The 21,100-nt window shown below is 39.8% G+C and overlaps 1 protein-coding gene and 1 pseudogene across 1 annotated transcript in view; one reads left to right on the forward strand and one right to left on the reverse strand.

The window, feature by feature from the left end:
- Positions 1 to 21,100, forward strand: part of PTPRN2 (protein tyrosine phosphatase receptor type N2) — a gene marked incomplete at its 5' end in the record, with an annotated part of 1,499,790 nt that overhangs the window by 283,309 nt on the left and 1,195,381 nt on the right. The gene's annotated exons all lie outside the window — the stretch shown is intronic.
- Positions 10,454 to 11,213, reverse strand: LOC110211175 (carbonic anhydrase 2 pseudogene; annotated as a pseudogene).

The following is a 21,100-nucleotide window of genomic DNA, read 5'->3' on the forward strand; positions in this document are numbered from 1 at the left end:
TTAACTTTGAACTATTTAAATAAATAATTGAAAATTTAAAAAATGAGAAATGGGTGACAATAATGACATTGGTATGGACTATAAGAATTTTAAACATTGCAAATGAATGGCTACAAAATGGATACCAAAAAGAGCCCAGAGTGTTCTAGGTAGGCAAATATCTTAACTTTGCTGTCACTATGGATGAAGATGGCTGAAAAAGGCAACACTAGGTTAGTATAAAAACTCATGTGTAAAAACTTATGAAGAAGGGGAGTAGGTGGCGCAGTGGATAGAGCACTGGCCCTGAAGTCAGGAGGACCTGAGTTCAAATCCAGCTTCAGGCCAAACATTTGACACTTACTCCTGTGTGACCTTGGGCAAGTCACTTAGCCCCAATTGCCTAAAAAAAAATTTTTTTTAAAAAGGGGGAGTGGATCATTATGAGACACTTCATCTCATAAATCAGAGAGTAGTAGAAGGTAAAATCAGTTTATTTTTTATATCTTTTTTAATATAAATTTATTTATTTTTAGTTTTCAACATTTACTTCCACAAGATTTTGAGTTCCAAATTTTCACCCCATCTCACCCTCCCTCCACCCCAAGATGGCATGCATTCTGAATATCCCTTCCCCTTGTCTGTCCTCTCTTCTATGTCTCCCCCCTTCTCTTATCCCTTTCCCCTTCTATTTTCCTGTAGGGCAGGATAGACTTCTGTACCCCATTTCCTGTATTTCTTATTTCCCAGTTGCATGTGAAAACATTTTTGTTTAAAACTTTGGGTTCCAAATTTTCTCCCTTCCTCCCTCCCCACCCACCCTCATTGAAAAGGCAAGCAACTCAATATGGGTTATATCTGTGCAGTTATGCAAAACACTTCCATAGTAGACATGTTGTGAAAAACTAATGCTATTTCCCTTAATCTTATCCTGCTCCCCCATTTATTCTATTCTTTCTTTTGACTCTGTCCCTCCTCAGAAGTATTTGCTTCTGATTACCCCCTTACCCAATCTGCCCTCCTCTCTATCATCCCCCTGATATCTTGTCCCCTTCTCCTCCTGTTTTCCTGTAGGGTAAGACAGATTTCCATACCCAATTGAATGTGTATGTTATTCCCTCCTTAAGCCAAATCCTATGAGAATAAGATTCACTAATTCCCTCTCATCTTCCTCCGTTTCCCCTCCACTGGAAGAGCCTTTTTTTCTGTTTTTTTTGAAATAATTTACCCCATTCTACCTCTCCCTTTCTTCTTCTCCTAGTACAATCCTCTCTCATCCCTTAATTTTATTCCTTAATCTTCAATTCATCCTTTGCCATCTATCTATCTATCTATCTATCTATCTATCTATCTATCTATCTATCTACATAAACATAATTTTTTCCATCCAACTACCCTAATACTGACAAAGGTCTCATGAGTTATAAATATCATCTTTCCATGCAGGAATGTAAACAGTTTAACTTAATAAGTCTCTTATGATTTCTCTTTCCTGTTTACCTCTTCATGTTCCACTTGAGTCTTGTATTTGACAGTCAAATTTTCTATTCAGCTCTGGTCTTTTCATCAAGAATGCTTGAAAGTCCTCTATTTGACTGAATGACCATTTTTTCCCCTGAAGGATTATACTCAGTTTTGCTGTGTAGGTGATTCTTGGTTGTAATCCTATCTGCTTTGCCCTTCGGAATATTATATTCCAAGCCCTGCAGTTCTTTAATGTAGAAGCTGCTAAATCTTGAATTGTTTCTTTCTGGCAGCTTGCAATATTTTCTCCTTGACCTGGGAATTCTGGAATTTGGCTACAATATTCCTAGGAGTTTTCCTTTGGGGATCTCTTTCAGGAGGAGATCTGTGGATTCTTTCAATTTCTATTTTGCCCTCTGGTTCTAAAATATCAGGGCAGTTTTCCTTGATAATTTCTTGAAAGATGATGTCTAGGCTCTTTTTTTGATCATGGCTTTCAGATAGTCCAATAATTTTTAAGTTCTCTCTCCTGGAACTATTTTCCAGGTCAGTTGTTTTTCCAATGAGATATTTCACATTGTCTTCTATTTTGTTCATTCTTTTGGATTTGTTTTACAGTGTCTTGATTTCTCATAAAGTCACTAGCTTCCAATTGCTCTATTCTAATTTTTAAGGAAGTATTTTCTTCAGTAATCTTTTGGACTTCCTTTTCCATTTGGCCAATTTTGCTTTTTAGGGCATTCTTCTCCTCATTGGCTTTTTGGACCTCTTTTGCCATTTGGGTTAGGCTATTTTTTAAGGTGTTATTTTCTTCAGTATTTTTTTGGGTCTCCTTTAGCAAGCTGTTGACTTGTTTTTCATGATTTTCTTGCATCACTCTCATTTCTCTTCCCAGTTTTTCCTCTACTTCCTTACTTGCTTCTCAAAATCCCTTTTGAGCTCTTCCAAGGCCTGGGACTGATTCATATTTTTCTTGGAGGCTTTGGATGTAGGAGCTTTGACTTTGTTGTCTTCTTCTGGTTGTATATTTTGATCTTCTTTTCACCAAAGTAAGATAATATATTCTAACTCTTTTTGTGCTGCTTGCTCATGATCCCAGCCAATTACTTGAGTTTTAAACTCTTTGTTAAGGTAAAAGTCTGCTTCCAATGTGGTGAATGTACTGTCCCAAGCTTTGGGGGGTTTGTACAGCTGTTTTCAGAGATACTTGTAGGGACCTGTAAATTTTCAGTTCTTCCAAGATGGTATGATAAGGGGCAAGGTGTTTACTCCTTTCCTGGCCTGTGTTCTAGTCTATTAGTGACCACAAGCACTCCCTTCTGTCCTGGAACCGTGAGGAGGGTTTTCTCTGCATAGCCACTGCAAGCTCCACCACACCAGTGCTCCTCCTTGCCCCAGGACTGCCACCCAGAACTGTGACTGAGATCCAAGCATGGGCAAAGCAAGAGATTCCTGCCTCAGCACTGGCAAAGAGATCCTGCAATCCCCCTCTGATCAGCCACCTGATTTCCCCTCAGTCTGTGGGTCTGAAGTTCAAGAGGCAGCCTCCACCCTTGGTCGTGCTTGGGAAATGGAGCTGAGACCACCTCACTTCTCTCTCAGCACTGCAGAAACAGACTTTTCCCACTGACCTTCTAAGTTGTCTTTGGCATCTGTGGGTTGAGCGGTCTGGAAACTGCCATAGCTGCCTGCAATTCAGCCCTATAACGCCTGCTCCAGGTTTGCAGCAGCCTTCGAGCCCGTGCCTAGTTGTGCTCCTCTACCTGCCCAGCATGATATACCTTTCTGATCAATCATCCAGGTTGTCTTGGGCTGGAAATTTGCTTCACTCTGTCTTTTTGTGGGTTCTGCTGCTTTAGAATTTGTTTAGAGCAATTTTTTATAGGTATTTGGAGGGGTTTAGGGGAGAGCTAAAGCAAGTCACTGCTTTCACTCTGCCATCTTGGCTCCACCCCCTGTTGTGTTGGTAAAATCAGTTTAAAGAAAACTTGATAAGTTATCTAAAAAAAAGCAAAATTATTCTAAAGGGACTTTCCTCATCTATAAAATGACTGTTTTCAGACTAGATGGAATTGAAGGTCCCTTCCAATTCTAAAGCTGTGATCCTATGACCTGACTTCAAATTCTGGTTTTTCCACTTGCTATCCCTGTGAAATCAGATGATCATTTTGCCTCATTTTCCTCATCCTGTTGGACAGATGGCCTCTTAAGTCCCTTCTAGTTCTAAATCTAAGATATTTCAAAGTTTTGTGATGTTGTTTTGACTCATCTGTTTAGACATCTGTGTTAGTTGCTTCTCTAACTAGTTTAGAGCTCATTAGATGATTTTAAAAAGTTGTGAAAACAATCTCTCTGATAATGCCTGGAGGGAAAGGCACTTACTAACAAGTAGTGTTTTTTTGATAAGGAGATGATCAGTGTTGTAACCTCAGGGCATATGTAGGTTAGGAGGGTCCAACCAAGCTGCAGGGTTTAGGTGGATCTCTCAGATATTTAGGGGTGCCAATGAGAGTGGAAATGAAGGAGAAGGCTGCAATACAAAAAAAAAAAAGAGAAGTTGGACCCCAGAAGGAACTTTATATGTATTGAGTATATATATGTATGTGTATGTATGTATATGCATACATATAGACACACACATATGTGTACATAGTTATTTCTTCCACATTGCAACTTTCCCATCTTGGTTTCAATATAGCACAGGTCGGCATAAGAAATTAAATGGGCATTTTGGGGGAGTTTTGCAGAAGCTGCAGACGACATGGGAAGGCCAGCAGATGAGGCAGAAAAAGTTTAGAAATTCAGACATACATAAAATATATGTATAGTATTGTATAATATTGGTATATTTATCTTTTAATACTGTAATAACTCAGACTTCTTCTCTGGTATGAAGGAAGGGCAAAAAAAATTTATGTAGATTTTCTACATCATGCAGGCACCAGGCCCCTAACCCTCATAATGTGGAAAGGCTAACTCTGTGTGTGTGTGTATATATGCACACACATACATACACCCCCCATATACACACACACACACACACACACACACACACACACACGCACACATACATGCATATATATTTATGTATTTCATTTACTTTGCTGTTTTGAGTAGGCTATGCCCTTCCTATTAGATTTACTAACCCTTTAATTTCAAGGGCAAAAAAAAAAGGATTTAATTCTACCTTCTCCATTCTTTCTCATTAGCTTCCTTCCTTCTGACTCTCTATAAGGGTAGACAGGTTCTGGCTTTTATTTGACCTCTGATCTTGGTTTGCAAGCTTATTCATGGTCAAAGCAAAACAAAACTAATGTTTGATTCCAAGGGTCAGCCCCTGCCTACCTGATGTGTAATTATTCACCTTCTCTCCAACTAGCAACCTTCTATGCTAGAAAGGGTGGGATGGGGGTGGGGGGCAGTTCCAGAGATTACAGCCTGAAATTTTTAGTTCTCATCAAGTCTTAATGAATGTAGCATCTATATGAAGACACTATTTTTATTTCTAGAAGATCACGTTTTTGTCTGTTCTTGGCACTCAAAAAGTGGCTGTGGAGAGCGAGCGAGCTTTTGAACAAAGGCTGACAGGGCAAGTTTCTTCACAGATGGAGATGTAGAGTAGGGTTTTGTTGATGTTTAGGAGAGAAGAAAAGAATGAGTGAGAGACGAAAATGACAGCATGGATACAGAGCCATCTTCTAGCTTCAATTTGTTGGCCCATGGCTTCTTAGACCCCTAGAAGATAGCATACTGCTGGAGAAATTCACAACATTTTCCCCCCAAGATATTCTCCTTCCTCTTCCCCTTCTTTTAATGCCCACTTTACCTATAACACAAAAGCAGAAAGAGGCAGTGCTAGGAGATTATCTGTTCCTCAGTTTAGAAGGTTTTTCTTAGATTCTTCTGGAATCTGGTTCCATGAATCAATTAACCAACAATGCGCTACTCTGCTATGTGCTAGGTACTGAGGTTAGTAATGGGAATGAAAGGACAAAAAATCAAACAGTCCCTGCCCTCAAATCACTTATATTCCATAGGAGGTGGATGAGGGAACACAACATGTACATATATAGGGAAAGGTAAAGTATCTTTTGAATATAAACTTCATTTTGGGAAAAAGACATAAACAGCTAATGGGATCAGAAAATTCTTCCTGAAGAAGGGAATGCCATGAAGATGAACTGAGATATTTGTAAAGTGCTTGGCACAGTTCCTGGCACCTAGTAGGTGTGCAAGGGGAGTTTAAAACCAACACAAATCAATCAATCAATATTTATTAAGCACCTATCATGTGCCAGGCACTGTGCTAAGTGCTGAAAAGGCATAGAGGGAGATGTGAATGTAGTGAACGAAGACTAACTAGTTGGCCAGTTTTGTTGTATAGCAATGTATGTGAAAGGGAGTAATATGCAAAGGGGCTGGAAAATTTCTTTGGGGTTAGGTGGCAAAGATTAAAAAGACAAGCAGAATTTGTTTGATACTAGAAGTTATAGGTATCTACTTGAGTTTGAATTTGGGGGCGAGGAATGGTGACATGATCAGACTTGACTTGCACATTCAGAAAATCATTTTAGTTGCTATTGAGAGCATAAGTGGAATGTGGAGGGATGTGAGGTAGCGAGATGAATTAGGAGCCTGTTGTAACAATCCAGGCAAGAGATGAAGTAGGGTAGTGGCTGGGTAAATGGAAAGAAGTGGTTGAATGTGAGAGATATTATGGAGATACAAACAGCAAGGTAAGTCAGCTGATTGGCTACATAGGGCCCGTGAGAGTGAGGCAATTTCCTTTGAAAGAGGGAAATTTCCTTAGTCAAGGGATAGAAGAGACACTCAACTCTAAACTGTCAAGAAAGTTCTCCAGTGGCCCGGATTTCTCCTCTAACAAACAAGATCTCCCAATACTTTAGTGTTTAGAACCCTGATTAACCCCTTTTAGGCTGCATAACAACCAGTCATGCACAATGTAAGCAATGGAATTTCCAATGCCATAGTATAGTTTGGTGGAACTCTACCTGTGAACTTTTATTTCCTTTTTTTTTTCTTTTTAATACCACTACAAATGGGAATGTGCACACAATAGTGAGTTTTCTGTCTCCAGGGCTCAAACACATGCTACACAAGGAACATCACCCATCTATACACAGGCACACATCTTCTTGATAGACAGCAATGAAGGGTGGGAAGGGGGTATATTCCCTATTTCCTTCTGTAATTATCTTTCTGCTTCAGATGACATTCCAGCAGCTGGCATTGATAGTGCTGAATACATTTGGAAGGTTGAGGTTGATTGAAATGAACAAGGGGGCCTGTCATGATAACCTCTTGGAACGCCTCTTGGAATGGAGAATGCGGCTAAGTAATTGAGTTGGAGAAGGAGCATAAAGTTTATATGCCTATCTGCAATAATTATGGAACTAGTCAGATGTGGAAAGAATTCAGAGGGGATAAACCACCTCATACTTTTAATCTTCAGCTTGTTCAAATGGCTTGAAAGTTTTAGCAGAGAGAAACTCCAGTGGTACTTTATCCTCTATAGACAGCCTGAGAGACCACCAAATTCATTTTAGCCAAAACCTGTCAAAGTTAAAGACTAGATCATTAATTTACTATGCTCTAAAGGGCTCTCTGGTACAGAGATTTTTTTGAACAGAAATTTTATCTTTTGTTTTGGGCTATTTGTCAGACAGCCTGGTTTTAGCCTGAAGATAATGCAGTTACTGTAAGTGTGTGTTAAAAAAAAATAGGGCCTAACATCTGGGTGCAGGTACCATATTCAGTCCCATTTTGGGTCTACTGAAAAATGTTTACTTGTTACCTTAGGTAAGAACTTACATTTGGATTATAAGTCTAATTACTATTTAAGAAAATACTGACTCACCTTGCTACAAAATGTAAGAATAAAATATACAAATCTTTGTGAATTTCCAGCTTTCTATCATTGGTTGAAGGCACTTATGATGCCAATGAGGTGATCTAATTGTCTAGTAGAAATTATGAAGAAGACCTTAACTTGTGAATGTCTTGTTCTAATGTGAGCCTATTAAGTCTGAAACAGAATGAAGTCTGTAGTCTGTGGCCCATAGGTGGACATTTTCCCATTAGGCTGCCTTTCTGCAAATGAGTTTATTAGTCCTGTTCTAGTGCAAAAACAAACAGTCAATGGAAGACAATTAAAAATCAAGTCAACAGCCAACATATTTGGAAAATGCCAAGCTACATTTGACTTATGGTAAGCATAATAAAGAGAACTCTGAACCCCTTGATAAGTTCTTGTTTTTATCATGATTTGATTTGGGGTTTGAGACCATTGTTTTGATGATTCTGAGAAGCACAAAACAATTTTCGTTTGCGAAAGGAACTTTTAAAATTTACTTGTTTCAGATTCGAGGTAGACAGGATCATAGTTCAAATTGCTTTCTACCTATAAATTAATACTTAATCCAAGATGTCACCAATATGGATACAAACTTCAATCATACATGTCACCACCCACTTATACCTCCATTTGTGTACTCCTATTTCATATCTGTCCATAAATTTTCCAAAGAGGATCTTCTCAAATTATTAGAAGCTTTTTATCATTCTATAGTGATCTGTACAGCATTCAGGCTGTGCATTTATCACTCCTTACTCTCACTGCATTACTGACCCACCTCCTTTTTCTATCATACTTTTTTTGAAATTGATTTTTATGCCACTTATTTCACATAAATGATTGTTGGTTGTATGCCTCCTACTTAAATCTTAAACGTGTGTTTCCGTTGTCTTTTGGGTCACACTCAATTTGACTTTTTTATAGATTGTTCTATTCCATGATCTACAGCTTTGTAGCATCAGAATGAGAATGCTGGTGTTAAGAAAGAGGGATTTTTGTGTCAGCGGGTAGCTTGGGAAAACTGAGAATGCTATGCATTTTTAAATTCAAAAATAATAATAGCAAATATTTACATAATGCTTTAAGGTTTGCAGGGAGCTTTACAAATATTATCTCATTTTATGCTTGCAGCAACCTGAGGAAGTAGGTGCTGTTATTTCCCATTTTACAGATAAGGAAACTGAGGCAACATGCGGCTAAGCAATTTGCTCAGAGCCACACAGCTAGTAAGTGTCTGTGCCCCCAGACACCTCCAGCTCTCTCTTTTCCTTTCCATCAGTTTTGTACCTGACTCATTGTCCTTCTGTAGTGCTTATCCAAAATATATGTACTGTTGGATTAACCAGTTCATTACCTATATATGGATATAAGGAGAGAGAAAGAGAATATCTTGTTGTCAACAGACACAGCCCCAGGGCAGAACTCTCCATGGCAGGTCATCTCTGGGATGCAAGAGGACATATTTACTGTGTCAAAGAGGTAGAAGTAAAAAATATTATCAGTAAGTAGAGCCCTGGGTTGAAATAGCTCCAGATCAACCAGTGTCTTGAAGGGTTGAGAGAAGGAGGCTTGGACTGACAGTCCATTGGAAGTCACCAAATAATATTGGAAAAAGGCTTGGCCTAAATCAAGATCCAGGTGTAAACCAGCTGGTCATTCACAAAGAGAAGAGAAGAACACTCCTGTGACTAAATGCTGAGGAACATTGAGTTCCTCGTTGGTACCTCATTCACTTGTCAAAACAAGTCTAGCCCTTTGGAAATGGTGGCCTGATCCAGTCATTGCTTCTTCATCCTGAGCTGTAGCTGCTGTCATGGGCACCAGCTGATGGACAGCAGATGATTATATTGTGTTACTGGTTATAATCCAAGTCAACCAACTGGAAATGAATGTTCTGGAATGAAATATCATTTATTATACCTTTAGAATCTTTATCTCTCTTTTTTTAAAAAATAGATACAGATTTCTAAACATAGCAAGATGACTTAGGTTTGTGAAATGCCCTTATGAAGGAACGACATTTTACTTTTAGTCCCATTAGTTTGGTAAAAGGAAGTTAATTAAATATGATCCTCAGTGATGACTATCCCCTTCCTGTTCAGCTTACCATTTTCCGTGATGGGTTTTGGTAGAGAAAGTTGTTGGTGTTTTTAAATATTCACTCAGGACCTTTTTTCTTGGTCTGCCAAATGATGTAACTTTTTTTAGGATTATCTGGAAATAGAGAGCTGAGGTTGCAGATAAAGCTCCCTGGATTCACAGTTTATCAAAAGACTCAACTAGGCCTCATTTCATTTGAAAAGTTGTACGTCAAAGGCTCTAAAAACCAAACCAAAACAGTGGACACTTTCCTTCTCCCTTACCTGACTCATGTTCCCACATGACATATTCTTCAAGAATTCGAGGATCAGCCATGCCATTGGTGAAGGATACTTTTACAGCTGATATGGATTGCAACTTCTAAAAAAATAATTATCTATTTTTTTAGCCAACATACATCCAAAATACAATATTAGTTTTTTCTTTAAGTTATGGTACATGTTCTCTGAATAGAAATATAATCTGTATTGTAACTCTAATGAAAATGTTTTCATAGATAATACTTAACTCAAAATTCATAAAACATCCTCCCTGTTTAAAGATTACATGGCTACAAACATGTAAGAATTTTTAAAAATTGTATTTCAATATCTTAAATGTAACCTCTTGGAATCACTATTATTAATTCCGTCTTCCTACACTTTATGTTGATGCAATTTAATCACTTTATTGGAGGTTTGTCTTCAACTTTTCTGCTTTGCTGTATTTTAAAAACAGCTTTAGGATTACAGCTCTAGACTGCCCTATTACACGGGGAGGAAGGAGCAGTTTTACTATTCCTTATCACTGGTTCCTTGTCACAGAAAAAGCATTGCTGTCACCAAAGCACCAGGTCAACATCACCTTGCCAAGCATTGCACATGGGTCTGCACTTGTAGGTTATTGGGTTCCCACATTAAGAACATTTTAAGTTGGTCTACAACTTTTTTACGTTTTATGAGAAAGAATATCGGGTGCAGATACAAAACGACTGAGGCTAGTGGAGATACTGCTAGTGTACAGACTGATTTGTGCTTAGCTAGAGGGTCATTTCCCTCAGGCATCAACAACTGAGGTTCTAATTGTCCTGCAACAGAGGGGCTGAATGGGACACCAGTTGCACATCATGTGTTTTGAAGGACTTTCACCAGCAGAAGTGAAGTAAAGGCAGTAGAATACCAGTATCTGTTCATGGCTCACACAGATGGGCTCTTGTAAGACAATCCAGGTCACACATTCCAAGAGAGGAGGAGTAGTCAGTGAGCCAGCATAAGCGTAAAATTCCAAGGACTCAGGAAGAAGACAAAGCAGGTCAAAGTTGGTGAAGACTGAATCTTCACCCTTTGTTTGCATCTTGCTCAGAACATCAATGACTTTTCGAAGTCCTGGTTTAGCACTTCCCACCTCTAAAAAGATCCCAGCAACAGCCAGTCCATCATCCTTGGTCACAGAAAACTTGAAACTCTTGTATTTTGTATTCCAGTGAACCAAGTGAAGCTCAGCTGCTTGTTGCTTTCCAACTATAACGTGCTCAGAACCCTGGCTCCTACTGCAGCCTCAGTGAAAATGAAATTGGATCAACTTGTAGTTCCCAAGCAGGGGTCCTCTGGTTAATACTGATCTGTCAGTAGAATCATCAGCCTCAGCATTGAAAGAGTAACCATTGTTGAGGATCCTTTTAGCAGCAGGGAAACTTCAAAGGTTTCAGTCCTACTGCATTTTAGGGGACTCAATTTCCACGGGCAGTAGGAAAAGCCTTATGTCAGTCTTCTGGCCCGTTCATGCCTGGTTCATCTCCTCCATGATGTTGGGACATGATCTTGCAAGCTGTTCAGGGTTTAGTAACTAGCTCTTGAGTTGCACCCCTGCACTAGTTACAGCAAGCCTGTCCTGGGCTCTTTCTGTCAATTGCACCTCTTTTTATGCCACAATCGTCTTTTGTTGTAATGGGGGGAAAAAGTGGTTGCACCCAATGGCCAGCCTTCTGGTGAATTTAGCTAGAATGGTCCTCATTTGGCTGACTTACAGTCCCTCACTGGTTTTTCTATTCTAAGCCTTTTCACCTTGGTAGGATCCTTCAGAGTTGACACTTTGCTGGTTTAGCATTTATGACCCCAGGGTCACCTCCAGGCCAGCATAAAGCACTGAAAAGATATTTCAATGGTAGAAAGCAGATATTAATTTCCACAAATAGGACACAATGAGACTAATGCAAAAAGTTAGTTCTCCAGTACATGGGAACTAATGGAAAAGTTGCATGATTTTTTTTTGCTCCATCTGTCCTTGGAGTTAAAATGTAGAACTACAGAATTGTAGAGCAACTTTAAAGGTGGAGGCTATCAGTTAATTATTTTTGTATAGTTTTCATAGAAACACAGGATCCTAGACTGAAAACTAACTGAAGGAGACAAAGAGATCATCTACTTCAAGTTCTTTCATTTACAAATGAGGAAAGTGAGCATCAGAGAAGCTAAGTGACTCACTTGAGGTTAAACAGGTAGACTTTATCCAGGCTGGGATTGAAACCCAGATTCCCTTATTACAAATCTAGAATTATCTTTTGAACTCTGGAAAAAATTTTTTTAGACCAGACTTGTGGTTTAATGGTGGCAGTGAACTTCCAGTGTGGAAATTCCTTCTAACAATGTAGGTCAGAGTGATCTGTCCTAACACTTTCAGTCTTAGAGAGTTGTTTAGGGCTCTGAGAAGAGCTAGTCAGTGGGTGTCAGGGACAGCCAGGCAGCCAATAAATACATTTATTAAACGCCTACTGTATACCAGTCACTGAGCTAAGTACTTGAACCTAAGTCTTTGTGACTTTGAGACTGGCTCTCTATCCACTGTACCATGCTGTCCTACCTAGGAAAGCTTAACAGTCAGCAATTGAATCTGTTGAAGTGACTTGGCCAGGGTCACACAACTAATACCCTTTTCACTTGTTGCTAATATGTACAGTTTTTCCTTGAGCATTTTTTCTAATCTGGGTAACATATGAGGGTTATGGGCAAATCAAGAACAAGTTTTGGATATTTTTGGCTGACCGAAGTACTGTTATCTTTCAAGTCCTTTAGCCCTAACTTAAACTGAAAAACCAATGTTTCTTTTAATAAGTGTCTTAGAACTTTAAAACTAGGGGGATTTTAGCCATCTAAATTCAGTCCAGTGCCCTTCTCATGAGAAAGCATTAAGTGTCTAAGTGCCTTGCCCAAAGCCCCACAGTTAATTAGCAGCACTGGAATGAATACTTAGGTATCCTTATTCCTGAGCCATGGCTCGTTCTATGATGATGTGATTCTTCCTCTTTTTAGCCATATATTGACCTTTCACTGCTTGTGTGTGAAAACAGGACATATATTCCTGCTAAGAAAGTCAAACGCATGCATTGGAGAGATGCTGCAGGAAGTTGTCTTTATCAACACTATTATGGTCCAAACTGCCATCATGGCACATCACTAGATGCAGAGACCCAATCCTTGTAGTCCTTAGCAGTGGGAAAGAGACATCCCCATTGCATTTTGGGGTGTTGCTGAATTAGACAGATCCCCAATGGTCAGTAGGTTTGATTGGAGGCCAGTGGGATCACCATCCTGTCATATACCGGATTGCCTTCTGTAAGCAATATCAAATAGAAAAAAGATGACCATTTCTGTGATGAAGCAACATATGGCTTATCTGTCCAATAAATACAGGGGAAGGAACAGCCTGCCTGAGGTTCTCCAGTCCCTTAGGCTGCCCAGTGATGGTAACTCTGGCAGTCTTTGTCTGAAGGGAGCCATCTTCAAGTATTATACTGAGGCATCCTGCTAATGCATGGAGAAGGAAGGGTCCCTTTTGTCAGAGTGGAGGTAAAATTCCAAGATAGGCCTGTATGTACTTGGAACAACCTGTGCCCCAGGGGCTTGCCTGCTACCTTGAAGACAGTGACAGATGTGGACTTTACCTGTGAAACTTCAGAGTTTCTAATTTGCAAGTTGTTGAGCCAGATGCTCAAACAAATAGGCATAAAAAAGGATGAAAATCTGAGGAGAAGAGAAAGAGGTTTGAAACTCTGAGCCAAAAGCTTGTGTATGGACTTGGCTCTATCCTCAGCCTGTCCCCATCATGGGATTTCCTATCTGTCTTCTCAGCTGCAGTGTAAATTGTATATCATACTCTAAGCATCCCAGATTCCCAATACACTGGATTCTTCTCTCTGTTCTAGGCTATGCAGAGTCTTGGCAGTTTGGGCTACATACGTCATGACAGAGGCAACACCCATTTTGAATGTCCATTTAATCCTAGATCTTTGCTTTCTTTCAATGAAGAAACGTGGAATGACCCTGCATAGGCAAAGAAGGTGGCTGCCTGTACTGTACTATCTAGCCTGTCTCTGGTCATCTCCCTTACCAGCCTATGTGAGTTTAGCGGGAGTGCTATTAGAAAGCCATTCCTTTGAGTTAAAGCATTACTGACCCATTAACACTAATTCCTTAGTCTGAAGTTAGTTTGTGACATTAACTAGCCTCAGAACAGGAATCTGATAATTGGATGGTGAATTTTGACGGGGGAAATGAAGGTGAAAGTCAACATTGCTACTCACTGTGCAGAGGTGCCAGGTCCTGGTGAGATGGCACAGTACGGAGGGCCTGGGAAGCTGGGAGGACCTGAATTAAATTGAAAGAGAGGTCAGAGTGAGTAATGGATGATACTACTTTGGGGTTATTTGTTTGTTTGTTTTTTTGTTTTGCCAAAGGCTGACCCTGAGAGGAGGAGAGGGCAGGCAGGAAACAAGCAAAAAGCATCAAAATTAAGCCCTTATTATATGTCAGATACTGGAGATATAAATACTCACAAAAGAAAGATAGTCCTTGATCTCAGGGAGCTTGCATCTAAATAAGGAGGGAAGACAAAATATTAAAGGGAGTTGAAAAACCAGTAGGGGGAAGCACAGGAACAGGGTGAGCAGAATCATACAACTTGAGTTTGAAGAGACCTGTAGCCAGGGAGAATCTTCTATAATATATCCGAGAAATAGTTATGTAGCCTTTGCTCAAAGTCTTTCATCAAGAAGGAAGCCGTTATCTCCAGAATCTATCCATTTCACTTTTGCAAAATTGTTTTTGTTGATAATTTCCTTATTATTATTATGGATATTGGCTATTAATTAATATTACTAGTATATTAAAGTTAACATATTACTATTACTAGTATATAATTAGTATACTGATATATATATTATGAGTCTATAATTAATATACTAACATATAGTAATTACTAGTATATAATTAATATGTTAGTACTAGTATATGACAGTTAACAATAATAGCTAGCATTTATATAACACTTTGAGATTTACAAAGCACTTTACAAAATTTTATTCTTACAATAACCCATGGTGGAGGTTAGGTACTGTTATTATCCTAATTTGAAAAATTAGGAAACCGAGGCAGAGAGAAGTTAACTGACTTGTCCAGGGTCACATAGGCAGGATTTGAACTCAGGTCTTCCAGATTCCAGGTCTAGTGCTCTATCCACTGCACCCCAGTTGTCCTTGCCCAGTCCTTAGATTAAGCCCTGATTTGCCACTCTATAACTTCCAGGCATTACTTCTAGTTTTGCTTTCTGGGACCAAGCAAAGTAAGATAAGTTCCTCTTCTATGGTTAAAAGAGCTGAAAACAGCTATTGTGTCCTCCCTCAGGTTAAACATCATCAGTCCTTTGGAACAGTCCTTATAAAGCTTGGACTCAAAGTCCTTCAGTTCCCCAGGATGGAGCCAGGGTGGCCCAGGCAGTGGGTACCCTTAAATAGGAGGAGCCAGAGACATTTAGTCTACATCTAATACATGATTACAAGGAATTCACATTTGACCTGCAATTGGAATCACTTGGAATCTCCTGATTATCCACTCACAGTTTGGTTTACATGTGTCTTTACTCACTGAATGTCCCCGAAGAGGAGTGTGAACCTCCTTAAGCTATGACAACAGTTGAAATGAGGCCAAGCTCCTGGGGAGTGTGATGCCATCTGCCATGTTTGGGAATCAGTATTCTGACCCTCTATCCAGCTCCTGCCTGTTGAGGCTTAGAGTTCTTCCAGATAGTCACGGAAAGCTGCAGCCAGCCATTGTAAAGCCAGATTGTGCTTTATTGAACCCTCCTCTGGGTGTCATCTGTCAGCCCAAAGCCTGGGCTTCTGAAAGTCATTTACTGGCTGTGTTTTTGTTAACTTATGATAGCCATCATTTTTACTCAAGGACTGCTGTGGCCATCTGATTTGCTTCAGGAATATGTTCTGAAGTGTCCCAGAGAAGAAGGCTCTTTCTCTTCCTTTCTTTGACTCACTCCTGCCTCACCTCCTCCCCTAACTGTTAATTCTTATTTCTCAGATATTTTGGTTAAATTTGCCATTTGTCAATGTAAGGGGTATGTAGACCGTATAAAGTCTTATGCTGGTTCCCCTTTCCCAAGGATCAACCAGCCCTCCCCTCCATATTTGGCAAACTCCAAATAGGATCTGGGTAGTTAAATGGTCTATGATAGCCTTCCTTGTTAGATAGAGCATCCCAGAGGTTACAACTCACTTAGCATCTGAGACCTTAGTTGTTCTCACTATAGTGTTGTGAGACAATGGAAGACCATTACTGTCCCCACTTATAGATGAGAATACTGATGCTCAGAAAGATGAGATGTCTTTGCTTAGGTAATGCAGCTAGTGAGTAGCTAAATCACAACATCTGTCTAAACTCTAAACCCAGAGTTCTTTTAGGTTTGCCTTTTTATTGTGTTGAACTATGCTGAGCCAAAGCATTTTAAACAACTTTAATCTGAGTTATTTATCTAAAGGGCCTTGTGAAAAGTTTTGTTGTAGATATCATCACGCCCAATCCCATCCAGGTTTATAATTATGTCTCAAAGGAGTTTGGAAGTTGTATTGAGTATTATTTGGAAAACGTTGACGATCTGAAGTAATTTGGGGGAAGGAGAAGGAAGAGGGAGAAAATGTAAAATAGACCTAGCACTTATAATCAACACCCAACTTTTAAACTGATTGTATTCCAAAAGTACCAAAAGTATTCCATAAGTTTGGAATTCATATCGTATTTCACGGAACACTCTTAGAAGTACTGTGATGTGGTAATTAGAATGCTGAGCTTGGTGTTAGGGAGATCTGGGCTCATAGCCTGCATCAGATACTTGCTAGCTCTATAATCCTGCAAAAGTGCTTCATTTCTCTTAGCCTCAATTTTCCCATCTGTAAAATGGGATAAGCATAGCACCTACCTCACAGGGTTGTTGTCAGGCTCAAATGAGACAATGTGTATGAAGCGTTTTTGCATACCTTAAAATGCTGTATAAATACCACTTGCTGTATTAGTTTTTTCTTTTGCAAAGACAAATATTGTATGCAATGATGAGATCACTTGATAGTCCCACAAAAGCCAATTCACTTATTTAAAGTAAGAGACAAATAAGACCAGGGAATGTAGCCGTTCTACTTCACAGTGTTTCTGGGGTCAGAACATTTCAACTTGGGAAGTCAACAGCACTGGGTGTGGTGAAGCAAGGGGCTGAAGGAGGATTTCAGGGGTCAAAGGATGATGACCTGTGGGGAGTCAAGTCTCATTTCTAGTAAGTTCTCTGAGACTAAGCAAACCACATAGAAAAAGAATGGTTGAAAAGTTCATTTAGTACACAGATGTTGAAATATCTGTAAGATTTCTTTTTTTCTGAAATCCTTGTTCTTGCTGGGATATTCTCAGAGTGTGTTAGGGACAGGGACTGGAACTGGTCTGGGGAACTCCCTGTACCAATACAGACTGACACCTTCCCTGAAAATTAAAGTCTTAGAGAGCTGCCCAGAGCAGTGAGAGGTTGGGTAATGTGCCTAGGATCACACAGCCAATATGTGTCAGAGGCTGGAGCCCAGGACTTCCCAGGTCTCTGACCGTTGTGCCCATGGTTTCCAAACTGTGCAGTAGTAGTGTATTCAATGGGAGCCTTGTGGGGTATTTTAAGTTTTCCAGGGAAACATAGTGATTCTTGACATCTGTCAAACATACCAGGCAAACAACAAATGAGGTAGCTCATAGATTCAACATTAGATCATGGTAAATTCATTTCAGTGATGTTCTCAAATGTTTGAGATGTTTTTGTTTGCTTGTGCTTTGGGCTTCCCTGGTACCTTCTCAAACAGTCTTGTTCATGCTGTTCTGTCTTTTTGAAGTTGAATTTTGGTCAGTTGCTGTGATCAAAGACAAGCTGTACTCTAAAGTCAGTGAGGAACAAGAAATGGTGTATAGGTGCCGACATCCAACCTGATTCCAAGGTTTGAGCAGTTGTGCAGTGCCCAGCAGTCATAAACATTAGTAAAAAAAAAAATTGGGGATTTTTAAGAATGAAACAAAACTATTATTTTTTCTTTCAATTTATTTATGTAATAGTGATTACCCTGGCCTCTGCTGCCTGTAGGCTATGAGTGTTACATTTCTCTCTTCTGTACTCCATCCTCTCCTCTGGTACTCTTAAGGGGGTTTGGAGTGTCTAGGCTCTCTGCTATTGATTTCAACCAACAATGATGACATTCCCCCAATTTTAGGGGGTCCCTGAACCCTAACTGTATTATCATTTATAAAGGAATATTTACTTTATAATGAATATACTCCCCACCATGTAGGGCCTAATCTCCCTCTACAAAAATACTTCAGTCTCTGGAGAGTAGAGGGGCATTAGGCACACAGTTTAATTCAGTCCCAAGTTCTAAGTCCAAAGCCCCTTTGGGCTTGATTCCCTAGGACCCTGGCTTCCTAAGGTTTCCCTGCTGGGTTGGCTGGCTGCCACATCTAGTCTAGATCCTGGCTCCAAGGTCACCATGGCTTTATCCATTTGGAGTTTAGCGGGGATCCCACCCCCTAGATTTGAAAAGGACAAATGGCATAGACCAAATAGAAATACCCAAATCATTTCTCAGGGCCAAAGGGTAAGAAAGGAGAGTAGGGGAAGGTAGCCTTTTCTCCATCACCTAGTCCATTCGTGGTATTCACGGTGTAGGTAAACTCAGACCTTTGTTATTTTTTGGCCAAATAAAATGAGTCTGTTCCTTCTTCCATGTAAACAGCCCTTTGCATAGTTGAAGACATCAGCTGAACTTACCCAGTTCTTTCAATCAGCCCTCACCTGACACGGCTCACGGCCTTTTGCCATCTGAGTTGCCTTTCTATAGACACCTTCAAACTTATCAATGTTCTTCTTAACTGGTGGTGCCCACAATGGATCACAATACTGTACATAAGGTCTAACAAAGATAGGAACAGAAGTGGAAAGAATCACCTCCCTAATCCTGGAGGTCATGCCCCTCTTAATGCAGCCCAATATCTTATTAGCTTTTTTGGCTGCCACATCAGGCTGCTGACTCAATGTTGAGCTAGCAGTCCATTAAAACCTCCAGTTTTTTTTTTTAAATAAACACTCTCTGATCATACCTCTTCAACCTTATATTTGTGACATTGATTTCTTGCACCCAAAGGTGAGACTTTGCATTTATTCTTATTTAATTTCACCTTGTTTGATTACCCCAGTGTTCTAGCTTGTCATTTAGATCCTGCATCATTTTGTTATGGATTATAGTTTTTATATTGTTGCATACTAGTTGAATACATTAGGGATACACATGCAACATGCTACATGAGGTCCAAAGGGAAATGGTCATTATCATCAGCTAGCACATATGTAGCACTTTAACAAAGGGCTTTATAAATAATACCTCATTTGATCCTCACAGTAACCCTAGGAGGTAAGTGCTTTTTATATTCATTTTATAGATGACGAAACTAAGGCAGACAGATGTTAAAACAACTTAGAGTTAGAACTTAGAGTCACAGTTAGTAAGTGCCTGAGAAAGGATTTGAACTCAAATCTTCCTGACTCCAGATCCACTGTTCTATCTGTATTCCATCTCAGGAAAAGTTTCATGGATATATTTGAGACTTGAATTGTAATTTAAAGTGTATTTAAGAGGGCCAGTATGGTGCTCGATGAGGGACAAATCTCAAAAATCCCTGGGTTCAAGTCGCACTGTGTCTGACACATATTAGATAGGTGACTCTGGATAATCTCAACCTCTCAGGGTTTCTAAAAAACTGCATTGCTGTAAAACACTTGTGGATCTGTATTAATAGAGGGAGTTTGCTCCCAGGAATTCTATATGTTGATAAAAGCATAGATCTAGACAAAAAAAATTAGCAGATAGGAATGGGTGTGGGGGAATGACATTCCAGGAAAAGGGAATGGAATAAGCAAAGGAATGAAGGCCAAAAAATTCAGAGCATATAGAAGAGATGATGAGTGGTTCCATTTGGCTGGAACATAAAGCATGCAGAGGGGAGCAATGAAAGTTATACAGGAAGAATATTCCAAGTCTATGAATGCCAGACTAAGGAACTTTGATTGATTTTTTTTTTTGGCTAGGCAGTAGGGTTAAGTGACTTGCCCAAGTCACACAGCTAGTAAGTGTTACGTGTCTGAGGCCGGATTTGAACTCAGGTCCTCCTGACTCCAAGGCTGGTACTCTATCCACTATGCCACCTAGCTGCCCCCAGACTAAGGAACTTTAACTTTACTTAGTGGGCAACAGGAAGCCATTGCAGGTGTTTGATTAAAGTAGTGACATGACTAGATAAATGCATAAAGAAGATTAGTCTGAAAGTTGTACTAGGATAGATTGGAGTGGAGAGAAAGGAAAATGGAAACAAACAATTATCTGGCAGAGAAATAATCAATATAAAAGCATTTATTTAACCCTTAGCAATGCAAAGCACTGTGCTAAGAGCTGGTGAGACAAATAGAACAAGGCATTCCCTGCTCTGAAGGAGCTTGCATTCTAATCAGGGATATAGCACATGAAGGCAGTTTAAATAGCAAAACAAATGTAAAGATTCCATGGTCCTTAGGGGGCAGTAGTGAAGCAGAGAGTGATATGTTTCTTTACTGTTATTTCCACTACCAAAGTCATGTCCACTTCTGGTATTGAACCATTCAACAACACCAAGAACATTGGTGGTGAAAACTTTCTTTTCTGAGTCTTCAGTAATTGTAGCTTCTAAAGAAGCAGGGGTTGATTTGTTGGGTGATGGCTGCAAGGCTTAGGCTCGAAGCAGGACTGGTAATTTGGAGGGAGCTCATGGTTTCAAAGTCCTGTGCCATCTCCATCAATGTCAGAGGGGAGGTAGGGATAGTGGTTTGACTTGCCTGGCATCTACCATCTCCTGTCTCTCCCTGCTTTAGCTAAGCTGACTTGCCCGTGCTGTGCATGGCAGCAGTCTGTAACTGGTGGGTCTGTCTTCTCTACAGGGGTTGCTCCTCTGTATGATGTCTCCAGGGACTGGTCTGGAAGAAGGGTTGGTAGCCTATGATATGCTTCTATTCCAACAGCTTTTGGAAATGAATCATTTATGAATGAATAAGGTAATGAAGATTTGTCCTAGGGTTGTGGCTATAGAAATAGAGCAGAAGAAATGTCTATAAGAGATATTGAAAAGGTAGGGTTAAGAAGGAATGTCTACAAGAAATTGAAAAGGTAAAATTAACAAGACTTCATAACTGGCTATGAGAGAGAACCCAGTGTGATGAGGAGGAAAGAAGGCTGAACATGGGAGTCAAACTTGATTTGGAATCCTCCAGCATTTCTTATTTATGTGATTTGGGACAAGTCACTGGAGCTTTCTGAGT

Source organism: Phascolarctos cinereus, unplaced genomic scaffold (genome assembly GCF_003287225.1).
Source record: "Phascolarctos cinereus isolate Bilbo 61053 unplaced genomic scaffold, phaCin_HiC Scaffold_1;HRSCAF=81, whole genome shotgun sequence".
Taxonomy (NCBI): Eukaryota; Metazoa; Chordata; class Mammalia; order Diprotodontia; family Phascolarctidae; genus Phascolarctos; species Phascolarctos cinereus.